Source organism: Hyperolius riggenbachi, chromosome 7 (genome assembly GCF_040937935.1).
Source record: "Hyperolius riggenbachi isolate aHypRig1 chromosome 7, aHypRig1.pri, whole genome shotgun sequence".
In the NCBI taxonomy this organism is placed as follows: domain Eukaryota; kingdom Metazoa; phylum Chordata; class Amphibia; order Anura; family Hyperoliidae; genus Hyperolius; species Hyperolius riggenbachi.
This window is the reverse complement of record NC_090652.1, coordinates 31999339-32012321: the sequence shown is the minus strand read 5'-3', so window position 1 is coordinate 32012321 and position 12983 is coordinate 31999339. Positions and strand designations below refer to the sequence as shown.

The following is a 12983-nucleotide window of genomic DNA, read 5'->3' as shown; positions in this document are numbered from 1 at the left end:
AGTGAAGGACAGGTAGCGGCCTGTCCCGAAGCGGCTGCTCCAGGAGTCCATGGTGACGTGGACCCTTTCACCAACCGCGTGCTCCAGCCCTCTCTCCACATTGGCCATCACAAAGCGGTGCAGTGCAGGAATGGCCTTGCGGGAGAAAAAGTGTCTGCTGGGGAGCTGCCAGTCTGGGGCTGCGCAAGCAAGCAGCGCACGAATGTCGCTCCCCTCCTGCACGAGCGTGTACGGCAGGAGTTGGGAGCACATGGCCCGTGCCAGCAAGCCGTTCAGCTGCCGCACGCGACGGCTGCTGGGAGGCAGAGCCCTAACCACCCCCTGGAAGGACTCGCTCAAAAGGCTCTGGCGTGGCCTTTTGCTGGCACGGGAATCAGCAGACACAGCGGAGGAGGCCACTGAGGACTGGCTGCCAGAACAGGCCTCAGTGTCGGCGGCAGGAGTTGCAGAGGGGGGAGGAGCAGTGCGTTTCCGCACTCCTGCTGGTGCTGCTGGAGGAGCAGGAGGGCGGGTGGCTGCTGTTGCTGCTGCTGCTGCTGCTGAAGGCTGTGCAGTGATGGGTGTGGTGCCACTGCCAGCACCAGATGCCTTCAGCCTCTGGAACTCCTCATGCTGGTGGAAATGTTTCGCAGCAAGGTGGTTGATGAGCGAGCTGGTGCTGAACTTTAAGGGGTCTGCACCTCTGCTCAACTTCCGCTGACAGTGGTTGCAAGTGGCGTACTTGCTGTACACAGTGGGCATGGTGAAATATCGCCAGATTGGTGACAGAAACATCCCCCTATGGCATGGAAGCGCTGCTGCCTGTCTCCCTGTGGTGGTTGGGGGGGGGGCTTGGGTGCGGCTGGTGGTGGTACTGGCAGATGCTGCTGCTGCTGCTGCTGAGCCTGAGACACCAGCTGGCTGTGGGACCTGCCTACTGCTGCCAATGCTTGCAATGATGCGCCTCCTTGCAAGGCCCACAAGCGCATCCTCCTCCTCCTCCTCAGAGCTGCTGAGGACGACATCCCCTGGAGGTGGTGGCACCCAGTCTCTGTCTGTCACCGGGTCATCATCATCCTCCCCCTCCTGAAACATGTCCTGCTGGGATGATGACCCCCCAAACTCCTCTCCTGATGCATGGATGGGCTGCTTGACTGTCGCCACAGTCTTGCTGTCCAATCCCTCATCCCCCAAAGTGCCCATCAGCATCTCCTCCTCAAGATCGCCAACAACAGCAGACAATTTACTCATGATGCCTGGGGTCAAAAGACTGCTGAATGACAGGTCGGCGAGTGACGGTGAACTGGCCTCCTCCCCAGACCCTGCTGGGCGGCTGCTGCGAACAGGGGTGGTGGTGGTGGTGGTGAGGGTGGAGGCCTCGGATGCAGAGCTGATGGCGGGCTGCTCATCCTCCGTCATGAGTTGCACCACAGTGTCTGCATGCTTTTCCTCAATGGGACGTTTCCGACCCGGCTGGAGGAAAATCGGAGCAGGTGCTACACGCTGCTGCTGCTGTGTCTCTGCAGCGTGAGTTGCAGATGCTCCTGCTGGGCGGCGCCCAAGGCGTCCACGGCCAGTGGCTATGGGAGGAATGTTAGCCACTGACGCTGCTGCTGCTGCTGCGGAACTGTGCATGGTGGCGCGGCCGCGGCCTGCCACAATGCTGCTCCCTCTCCTCCTGATTCCCTTGCTGCCCTTCCCCTTGCCCAAACCGCGCTGGCTGCCACTTCCAGACATCTTCGATGTTTTGGGCGTATAGACAAAAGTTTTTTAAAAGGGTGGGTGAAAAGTGGGGTACTTTAATGGAGTGGGTTGGTGGGTGAGGTGACTGAGTGAGTGTCCCTAGTACAGTAAGTAAGTAGTAACAGTCAGGAAGTACAACTAACTAATTACAATAAGCAATCAGTTATCAGAAGGAAATAGAGTGTGTGTAGTGTGTGTACACAGACAGTGAGTGCACACACGCAGGAGCTAGTAGCCTATGAATAGTGACTGAGTGTCCTAGACTCCTAGTACAGTAAGAGTAACAAGTAGTAACAGTAAGTAACTAACTAATTACAATAATCAATCAGTAATCAGAAGGAAATAGAGTGTGTGTAGTGTGTACTCAGACAGTGAGTGCACACACGCAGGAGCTAGTAGCCTATGAACAGTGACTGAGTGTCCTAGACTCCTAGTACAGTAAGAGTAACAAGTAGTAACAGTAAGTAACTAACTAATTACAATAATCAATCAGTAATCAGAAGGAAATAGAGTGTGTGTGTACAAGACTGTGAGTGCACACTGTTATGATCATGTCTGCAGCGTTTATTGCTGGCTGCAGTGGTATTGTAACCCAAGCAGTTCTGATGTCATTACATGCATTTTCTTGCATAGTTTGGTTTGCACTTGAACTAGTTGCTGATTCCATCTGCAGTCACTCTGAAATTAATGACAGTTTGACATGCTCTTGTGTAAACAAACATTGTCTGCTGCAGTGGAGGGGCAGTCCCTTTCCTGCAGGCTGCATATCATTGTCTGCCTTTTCCTGCTATCAGCCTGTGATTAATTACCATTCACTTGTGTGGGAATCTGCAGGTCTGCTCCCATTGGATGACCTCAGTATAAAGAACTGCTTCCTGCAATGTCTCATGGGCTACCATAGTCTCAGACTCTATCTGTTACTCTGCTCGTGCCCCACCTCGTTCCTGGTCCGTGTGGACTGCGCTGACTCCTGCGAAGGGGTCAGCGAGTCCTCCTAGTTCTGCTCTTGTTCTAGAAGTTGTTACTTGCTTGTCTTGTGTCATATATTGGTTCATCGCCAATATATACGCATACTTGCGCATTTTGTTATTTTCCTTGTATCCGTGTTACGTTGATATATCAGTGTTGCTGATATATACGTACACGAACTGTTTATTTCCTGTGTTCAGTAAGTCAGTTTTCCAGCACGTTTTGGTAGTTTGCGCGTATCGTGAACACCCGTGCTGAGCTAGTTATCCTGTTCCTGGTCCTGTTTGTGGATTGCGTTCATCTCTGCGAAGAGATAACGAATCCTTCTGAATCCTGTTCCTGGTCCTGTTTGTGGATTGCGTTCATCTCTGCGAAGAGATAGCGAATCCTTCTGAGTCCTGTTCCCTGTGTTACTCCATTCCTAGTCAGCGTTCCTGCTTATGTCATATATCGGTTCATTGCCGATATATACATATGTTAGTCAGACCTTACAAATAGTTTCATTGATAGCTGTAATTGTAATACGCTAGGAAAACATACTTATTGTATATTTATCTGTGTTACGTTCATCTATCTCGATCCTGCTATTTCCTGTCTCTCCTGTCCTGTCTTTGTGAGGCACGCCATCGCCGCAACGCATTGGCTGCCTCATTCCAGTCTGTCTGGTTTTGGACGCTTGCTGTCGCTAAGTAATCGCTAGCTAGCAAGCGTTCATTCTGTCTACCTGTCCTGATCTCCTCAGTCCTGGTTTATGCGCTCAGCGCTACTTTGCGCTGAGACGTTATTACGAAAGTGTTTGTGGCTGTTCAGATCTGCACCGGCTCTGTGCACCACAATCTCCTATTGGAGTCAGTCCTCTCCTCCACTAAACTGGGGATATCCTGATCCCTTGTGCTGGTGTGTGTACCTCCTTCACGTCAGCTTATGTGTTGTATGCTGACTGTGGAGATTACACCCCCAAGCTTAACATTATGGTAGCCCCATTACCAATCCCCATTGTGGGGGGGGTTCCCAGCAAAAATGACACTGTTTGTTATGGTTCCTGTTCCTTTAAGAAATTTGAGAAGCTCAATTCTGAAACAGAAAATGAGTTTTTTTCTGAATGTGCCAGGTTCCTGGCCAATCCTGAGCTCCAGGCTACTCCTGTTTCAACGTGGGCCCCCCAGCTAGTTTATGTTTTATTTAAGGGAAGATTGTTTCAGTGGGCCTACGATGTCTTGGATCATACCAATTTAAAAGAAAGACCACTGGAATTTCTAGCGTTTGTGATCCATAACTGGCTGCGCAAAACCGATTTGCCTAGCCCTTTTGATAAGCTCCTGGCAGCTTGTCAATCAGCTGCTCCTTCTACTGCCTACAAAAATAATCAGCAAGCAGATAATTGTTCTGATAACTTTTCTTCTGCTAAGGCAGCAGGGTCTAAAGCCAAACGTAAACGCTCCAAAAGAAAAGCGTTACAATCAGCGGAGTCGTTGCCCTTGGCGACTGCGCATCAGATCTGTAATGAGACTCCGCCAGTAGCAGATAATGAAATTCAGTCACCATTCAGGGGAGTCAAATGGACCTATGAAACTACTAATGAACTTTCATTGCTAGCCAGGGAAAATAAAAGTTCTTGTTTAAATGAATTATCTGAATATGATTATGAAGATATATTACAGAGTATTGAACAGATCAATTTATTCGTGCAGCAAGGGAAATTTGCATACACTACAGTTCAACACTTGCTACAGGTATTGGAGATCCTTAGGAATAAGAAATCGGCCAATCACCTGCTAAATAACCCAATGTATGTTTCTGCCACTAACACATTTGCAAACTATGATCAGCCGGAATGCTCAGCTGTTAAATATGCATGGGATCCTCCATTTGAGAAGGGAGAGATGGAAGCACTGGTCTATGAATGGAAGAAAGATGCAAGTTCATTTTGTCAGTTTTACAGTGCAAAAAGTGAATTAGTATTGAATGCATGCATTAAGTCTGCCTATAACCTAATAAAAACTGGTGTGTGTGGGTATGACTTTGTGGCTCCATTGATCGATGTGTGGAGAATGATTCTGGACGAATTTTATGCGATTCAATCAGTTGATACCAGGGAAGACACACTGTCAAGTGGAGATTGTTCCACTTCCTCAGTTCCTGAGGACTCGCCTGCTTCAGCACCTTTGGCTGATTCAGCGAGTGATTCAGAGCTCCTTTTGTGTGAAATTGAAGTTCCTGTAATTCCACCCTGTACCATGGATAACTCAGTGTTACTTCCCAGTAAGACAGAAATTACTAATACTTCCTTAATCTTGCCCTGCACAAATTTCTCAGCAGAGGACCCAGAGGTCCTGCTGACTTCTGAGTCCAGCCTAGCCAGTACTCATGAGTCTTTGTTCAGTGAAACAGACACCAGAAAAATCTTGCCTGTCTCTGCAAACACTTCTGCAGAAATTACCTGTGTTAATAAAGTTCAACTCCTGTCTGATCCAGCAGATGCCAATAGATGCACTACATCAGTTTCTGAGTCCCAGCAATCCTGTCCAGAAATCTCAGAACCCCAGCATCTGAATTTTCCAATTTCACAATTGAATGGTGATTTAGATGCGCAAACATTGTGTTTTGATCTTCCTGTTTCTACACCTCACTCTAGTTTCATGAATAACTCAGAGCGTCTGCTATGTGAGTCCGAAATCGCAGAATTATTACCGTGTTCAGAAAATGTTCCAGTGAACTTGCCCTGTACCATGAATTGTGCAGTAGATCTCTCCAATGAAACTCAGGTCACAGAATCATTATGCTGTCCAGCAGGTGCTTCCATGGTTTTGCCCTGCAGTGTGGACTGTTCGGTGATCCTGTCCAGTGAAGCTGTGGTCACAGAGTCTTATGCTTCACCTAGTACTTTGGATACTTCAAACCCTCTAGCAGAACAGTCTGAGGCACTGCTTACCTCAGTTGGTGTTGCAGTAATATTCACTTGTCTAGCAGCTGTTTTGGAATTACAGTCTGCTCTAATAAAACTTGATGAATTTCTGCCCAGCGAAGCAGAAGCCATTGAAATATTGTCCTCGTCAGCAAGTGTGTTAGATACCTTGCCCTGTACACAGTCTGATTTAACCAATGTTGTTGAGTCCCTCTCCAGTGTTGTAACAGCCGAGGAACTCCAGCCCTGTCCTCTGAATGTTTCAAAAGTCTTGCCCTGTAACATGGATAATTCTGACTCGCTGGAAAAAAAAATAGAAATCTCAGAATTTCAGTCCGGGTTAATGAGTGTTTCTGAAACCCAGCCCTGTATCCTGGAAAATTCTGGTTCTCTGGCCGGTGTGGCAGAAGTTCCTGAGTCCCCTTCCTGTCCAGTGAGTTACTCAGTTTTGCCTAGTTCAGTGGGGATTGCTGCACTACTGACTTGTTTTGCAGCCCTTCATGAGCTCCAATCCAGTGTATTTGATGAGTCTCTGTCTAGTCCAGAAGAAGTTATGGGAACCCTGTCTAGTTCGGTGCATACATCAGAAGATTTGTCCTGTCTTGTAAATGCCCCTGAACATGATTTGTTAATAACTTTGCTGGAATCAGAGACATCTAAGTCTAATCCTGCATTTTTTAGTGACAATCCAGTAACTGTGAAGTCTAGTCATGATGATTTTTTTTTGCCCAGTCCTGGTTTCGGTCCTACCTTGACTGACTTTGAGGTTTGCAGTTCCTTGACATGCCCAGAAGTCTCTCTTGTGCCAGTGTGCCCAGATGTGCTTCGTATGCCAGAGTGCCCAAGTGTGTCTGTGTTGGCGTGCTCACACGCTTCCCTAGTGGAGACATGTTCTGATGTTGCCGGTTGGCCTGCATGCCCGGAGATGGTTCTGGTCCCTAAAAACCCTGATCTTGATGTTTGTCCTTGTGACCCTGACTCTAGAGTTGCCCTGGGTTCCATAGGGGTTCTTGATGGTTCTCCATGTGAACCTAAGGGGCGTTCTGACCTGTGGGGATCTCTTTGGAGCTTCCAAGTGTTCTGGGAGATCTCTGAGGAAACTTGTCCTGGTACCTTGGACTGGTTCAACGGTGGGTTTTGTGTTGGTGGGGACAGTTCCGGTGGGCATTGCAAAGGCTTTGGCGTTTTTGGACAGTCCCGAGAAGGCGGTGGGTATCGCTCAGAGAGTTTCTGGGGGCTTTTCTCTGGAAGTCGTGGTTCTGATGGGTATCACACTGAGGCTTGTGGTGCTGACGGGCATGGTTCTGTAGGTTCTGGTTCTGATGGGTCCAGTCTTGTGGGGACTGATTCTGGAATTTGGTCTTGCCGGGCTGTCCCGGTCATCATGAATTATCAGTCAGATTGTTTTGTTGGGAATTTCAGTTTCAAAAAGCGTCTGGTATCCGCTTTTAAGGGGGGGGGGTAATGTTATGATCATGTCTGCAGCGTTTATTGCTGGCTGCAGTGGTATTGTAACCCAAGCAGTTCTGATGTCATTACATGCATTTTCTTGCATAGTTTGGTTTGCACTTGAACTAGTTGCTGATTCCATCTGCAGTCACTCTGAAATTAATGACAGTTTGACATGCTCTTGTGTAAACAAACATTGTCTGCTGCAGTGGAGGGGCAGTCCCTTTCCTGCAGGCTGCATATCATTGTCTGCCTTTTCCTGCTATCAGCCTGTGATTAATTACCATTCACTTGTGTGGGAATCTGCAGGTCTGCTCCCATTGGATGACCTCAGTATAAAGAACTGCTTCCTGCAATGTCTCATGGGCTACCATAGTCTCAGACTCTATCTGTTACTCTGCTCGTGCCCCACCTCGTTCCTGGTCCGTGTGGACTGCGCTGACTCCTGCGAAGGGGTCAGCGAGTCCTCCTAGTTCTGCTCTTGTTCTAGAAGTTGTTACTTGCTTGTCTTGTGTCATATATTGGTTCATCGCCAATATATACGCATACTTGCGCATTTTGTTATTTTCCTTGTATCCGTGTTACGTTGATATATCAGTGTTGCTGATATATACGTACACGAACTGTTTATTTCCTGTGTTCAGTAAGTCAGTTTTCCAGCACGTTTTGGTAGTTTGCGCGTATCGTGAACACCCGTGCTGAGCTAGTTATCCTGTTCCTGGTCCTGTTTGTGGATTGCGTTCATCTCTGCGAAGAGATAACGAATCCTTCTGAATCCTGTTCCTGGTCCTGTTTGTGGATTGCGTTCATCTCTGCGAAGAGATAGCGAATCCTTCTGAGTCCTGTTCCCTGTGTTACTCCATTCCTAGTCAGCGTTCCTGCTTATGTCATATATCGGTTCATTGCCGATATATACATATGTTAGTCAGACCTTACAAATAGTTTCATTGATAGCTGTAATTGTAATACGCTAGGAAAACATACTTATTGTATATTTATCTGTGTTACGTTCATCTATCTCGATCCTGCTATTTCCTGTCTCTCCTGTCCTATCTTTGTGAGGCACGCCATCGCCGCAACGCATTGGCTGCCTCATTCCAGTCTGTCTGGTTTTGGACGCTTGCTGTCGCTAAGTAATCGCTAGCTAGCAAGCGTTCATTCTGTCTACCTGTCCTGATCTCCTCAGTCCTGGTTTATGCGCTCAGCGCTACTTTGCGCTGAGACGTTATTACGAAAGTGTTTGTGGCTGTTCAGATCTGCACCGGCTCTGTGCACCACAATCTCCTATTGGAGTCAGTCCTCTCCTCCACTAAACTGGGGATATCCTGATCCCTTGTGCTGGTGTGTGTACCTCCTTCACGTCAGCTTATGTGTTGTATGCTGACTGTGGAGATTACACCCCCAAGCTTAACACACACACGCAGGAGCTAGTAGCCTTAGCCTTAGCCTATGAACAGTGACAGTGAGTGTCCTAGCCTAACTACAATACTAAATACAGAATCAATCAGTAGTAAAGGACAGCAGCAGAAATACTGGTATAGATGAGAGAAATATACTAACAGAGGACAGGAGAGAACAGCTGCCCACACAGGCAGGCCCTGAGGCCTAAAGCTGTGTAAGCCTGCAGCAGCTGTGTCTCTGTCTATGTAACACAAAAGCTACTAACTAAAATACAATGTCTATCTAACTAACAACAATATAGGTGTATATAGGAGGTGTATGTGAGCAAAAACGCTAGGTAAATGACCACAATAGAGCTCTTGCTAAGCCAAAGCACAAAGGAGCAACTCTCTCTCTGTACAAGTCTCAGGCAAGCACGGAGAAACCTAACATGGCGGCCGCTATTTATAGGGTAGGGGCTGGCCAGGGTCCCCCTCTGTGATTGGCTGCCGTCAGAGGGCCTGGGAGCCCTCTGATTGGCTCTAAGGACATCAATCTGGGCTATGACGCTATTCGAGCTCGGTACCGAGCTCGAATAGCGCCGGTTTGCTCGAATAGCTCGAATAGTGAATGGGCTATTCGAGTGTACTCGAATACCCCATGCGAATAGCTCTAGCTATTCGGAGCTCGAATACCGAGCTCGAATAGCTGAGAAAGAGCTCGAATATTCGAGCTACTCGAATATTCGAGCTCTGCTGAGCACCACTGCTGCAGAATCGTAGTAACTTGGTGAAAGTTCACATGCTCCCTCCAAGCAACCACATATCTGAAGTGTTCTTTTCTTTACATATCCAAAGTAAATTTGGTTTTTCTTTCCATACGTATTTTAAAGGATCCTGCAAAAGAACAGCAAAAGCTACAAAATGTCTACAATGTAAGTCCTCCACTCAAATTAGCAAAGCAGAAGAACTTTGGGCTTCTACATCTGCTGCCAAATACACATGTGCTGGGGTCTAATGCAGTGGCAGAAATGGCAACTGCAGAATGAGAAGTTTCTGGGTCTGACAAAAGTGTCTCTTGCGGCCATGGTCCGTAACATGCTCATCATTCTAGCTTTCATGCAGATTATTATGCAAATTGTGAGCGTCATGGAAGTGGGACATTCAAATACACTTCCTGATGATTAACGCATTTCCAAGCTGCCTACAATATTAATTCAATTTGCATGCAACCTGGATTTATTACTGTCTCATTGACCATCTCTAGTCTCTAAGAGTTATCATTTAACTCTGTCCAACCTTAACAAACTCCAAGTTAACGCTTGAAATGCTTTCATGGACTACATGAGAGAAACTATTTAAAATGGTCAGAAAAGGTGAACAGAGCGTGGGGGTATAGCTCAGTGGTAGAGCATTCGACTGCAGATCGAGAGGTCCTTGGTTCAAATCCGAGTGCCCCCTTGACATGATCTTGTTCTTTGTTCTTTCTCTAAACTCTTTACATAAACCAATACTCTCAAGGCAGTAATAAAGAGAACTCCGTTAATCAAAATATCCCGTTATGCTGCAGAATCGTAGTAACTTGGTGAAAGTTCACATGCTCCCTCCAAGCAACCACATTTCTGAAGTGTTCTTTTCTTTACATATCCAAAGTAAATTTGGTTTTTCTTTCCATACGTATTTTAAAGGATCCTGCAAATGAACAGCAAAAGCTACAAAATGTCTACAATGTAAGTCCTCCACTCAAATTAGCAAAGCAGAAGAACTTTGGGCTTCTACATCTGCTGCCAAATACACATGTGCTGGGGTCTAATGCACTTCCTGACGATTAACGCATTTCCAAGCTGCCTACAATATTAATTCAATTTGCATGCAACCTGGATTTATTACTGTCTCATTGACCATCTCTAGTCTCTAAGAGTTATCATATAACTCTGTCCAACCTTAACAAACTCCAAGTTAACGCTTGAAATGCTTTCATGGACTACATGAGAGAAACTATTTAAAATGGTCAGAAAAGCTGAACAGAGCGTGGGGGTATAGCTCAGTGGTAGAGCATTCAACTGCAGATCGAGAGGTCCTTGGTTCAAATCCGAGTGCCCCCTTGACATGATCTAGCTCTTTGCTCTTTCTCTAATCTCTTTACATAAACCAATACTCTCAAGGCAGTAATAAAGAGAACTACAATAATCAAAATATCCCGTTATGCTGCAGAATCGTAGTAGCTTGGTGAAAGTTCACAAGCTCCCTCCAAGCAACCACATTTCTGAAGTGTTCTTTTCTTTACATATCCAAAGTAAATTTGGTTTTTCTTTCCATACGTATTTTAAAGGATCCTGCAAATGAACAGCAAAAGCTACAAAATGTCTACAATGTAAGTCCTCCACTCAAATTAGCAAAGCAGAAGAACTTTGGGCTTCTACATCTGCTGCCAAATACACATGTGCTGGGGTCTAATGCAGTGGCAAAAATGGCAACTGCAGAATGAGAAGATTCTGGGTCTGACGAAAGTGTCTCTTGCGGCCATGGTCCGTAACATGCTCATCATTCTAGCTTTCATGCAGATTATTATGCAAATTGTGAGCGTCACTGAAGTGGGACATTCAAATACACTTCCTCACGATTAACGCATTTCCAAGCTGCCTACAATATTAATTCAATTTGCATGCAACCTGGATTTATTACTGTCTCATTGACCATCTCTAGTCTCTAAGAGTTATCATTTAACTCTGTCCAACCTTAACAAACTCCAAGTTAACGCTTGAAATGCTTTCATGGACTACATGAGAGAAACTATTTAAAATGGTCAGAAAAGGTGAACAGAGCGTGGGGGTATAGCTCAGTGGTAGAGCATTCGACTGCAGATCGAGAGGTTCTTGGTTCAAATCCGAATGCCCCCTTGATATGATCTAGCTCTTTGCTCTTTCTCTAAACTCTTTACATAAACCAATACTCTCAAGGCAGTAATAAAGAGAACTACGTTAATCAAAATATCCCGTTATGCTGCAGAATCGTAGAAACTTGGTGAAAGTTCACATGCTCCCTCCAAGCAGCCACATTTCTGAAGTGTTCTTTTCTTTACATAGCCAAAGTAAATTTGTTTTTTCTTTCCATACGTATTTTAAAGGATCCTGCAAAAGAACAGCAAAAGCTACAAAATGTCTACAATGTAAGTCCTCCACTCAAATTAGCAAAGCAGAAGAACTTTGGGCTTCTACATCTGCTGCCAAATACACATGTGCTGGGGTCTAATGCACTTCCTGACGATTAACGCATTTCCAAGCTGCCTACAATATTAATTCAATTTGCATGCAACCTGGATTTATTACTGTCTCATTGACCATCTCTAGTCTCTAAGAGTTATCATTTAACTCTGTCCAACCTTAACAAACTCCAAGTTAACGCTTGAAATGCTTTCATGGACTACATGAGAGAAACTATTTAAAATGGTCAGAAAAGATGAACAGAGCGTGGGGGTATAGCTCAGTGGTAGAGCATTCGACTGCAGATCGAGAGGTCCTTGGTTCAAATCCGAGTGCCCCCTTGATATGATCTAGCTCTTTGCTCTTTCTCTAAACTCTTTACATAAACCAATACTCTCAAGGCAGTAATTAAGAGAACTACGTTAATCAAAATATCCTGTTATGCTGCAGAATCGTAGTAACTTGGTGAAAGTTCACATGCTCCCTCCAAGCAACCACATTTCTGAAGTGTTCGTTTCTTTACATATTCAAAGTAAATTTGTTTTTTCTTTCCATACGTATTTTAAAGGATCCTGCAAAAGAACAGCAAAAGCTACAAAATGTCTACAATGTAAGTCCTCCACTCAAATTAGCAAAGCAGAAGAACTTTGGGCTTCTACATCTGCTGCCAAATACACATGTGCTGGGGTCTAATGCACTTCCTGACGATTAACGCATTTCCAAGCTGCCTACAATATTAATTCAATTTGCATGCAACCTGGATTTATTACTGTCTCATTGACCATCTCTAGTCTCTAAGAGTTATCATTTAACTCTGTCCAACCTTAACAAACTCCAAGTTAACGCTTGAAATGTTTTCATGGACTACATGAGAGAAACTATTTAAAATGGTCAGAAAAGCTGAACAGAGCGTGGGGGTATAGCTCAGTGGTAGAGCATTCGACTGCAGATCGAGAGGTCCTTGGTTCAAATCCGAGTGTCCCCTTGATATGATCTAGCTCTTTGCTCTTTCTCTAATCTCTTTACATAAACCAATACTCTCAAGGCAGTAATAAAGAGAACTACAATAATCAAAATATCCCGTTATGCTGCAGAATCGTAGTAACTTGGTGAAAGTTCACATGCTCCCTCCAAGCAACCACATTTCTGAAGTGTTCTTTTCTTTACATATCCAAAGTAAATTTGTTTTTTCTTTCCATACGTATTTTAAAGGATCCTGCGAATGAACAGCAAAAGCTACAAAATGTCTACAATGTAAGTCCTCCACTCAAATTAGCAAAGCAGAAGAACTTTGGGCTTCTACATCTGCTGCCAAATACACATGTGCTGGGGTCTAATGCACTTCCTGACGATTAA

At 45.4% G+C, this 12983-nt stretch overlaps 5 non-coding genes across 5 annotated transcripts; all 5 read left to right on the top strand.

Moving 5' to 3' along the window:
- The first annotated feature begins 9813 nt into the window (after positions 1 to 9813).
- TRNAC-GCA (transfer RNA cysteine (anticodon GCA)) lies at positions 9814 to 9885 on the top strand. Its single transcript has one exon. It is a non-coding gene; the product is annotated as a tRNA-Cys (tRNA).
- A 572-nt stretch (positions 9886 to 10457) lies between these two features.
- On the top strand, positions 10458 to 10529 carry TRNAC-GCA (transfer RNA cysteine (anticodon GCA)). The gene has a single exon. It is a non-coding gene; the product is annotated as a tRNA-Cys (tRNA).
- Positions 10530 to 11252: 723 nt separating this feature from the next.
- TRNAC-GCA (transfer RNA cysteine (anticodon GCA)) lies at positions 11253 to 11324 on the top strand. Its single transcript has one exon. It is a non-coding gene; the product is annotated as a tRNA-Cys (tRNA).
- A 572-nt stretch (positions 11325 to 11896) lies between these two features.
- Positions 11897 to 11968, top strand: TRNAC-GCA (transfer RNA cysteine (anticodon GCA)). The gene has a single exon. It is a non-coding gene; the product is annotated as a tRNA-Cys (tRNA).
- A 572-nt stretch (positions 11969 to 12540) lies between these two features.
- TRNAC-GCA (transfer RNA cysteine (anticodon GCA)) lies at positions 12541 to 12612 on the top strand. Its single transcript has one exon. It is a non-coding gene; the product is annotated as a tRNA-Cys (tRNA).
- Positions 12613 to 12983: the final 371 nt, after the last annotated feature.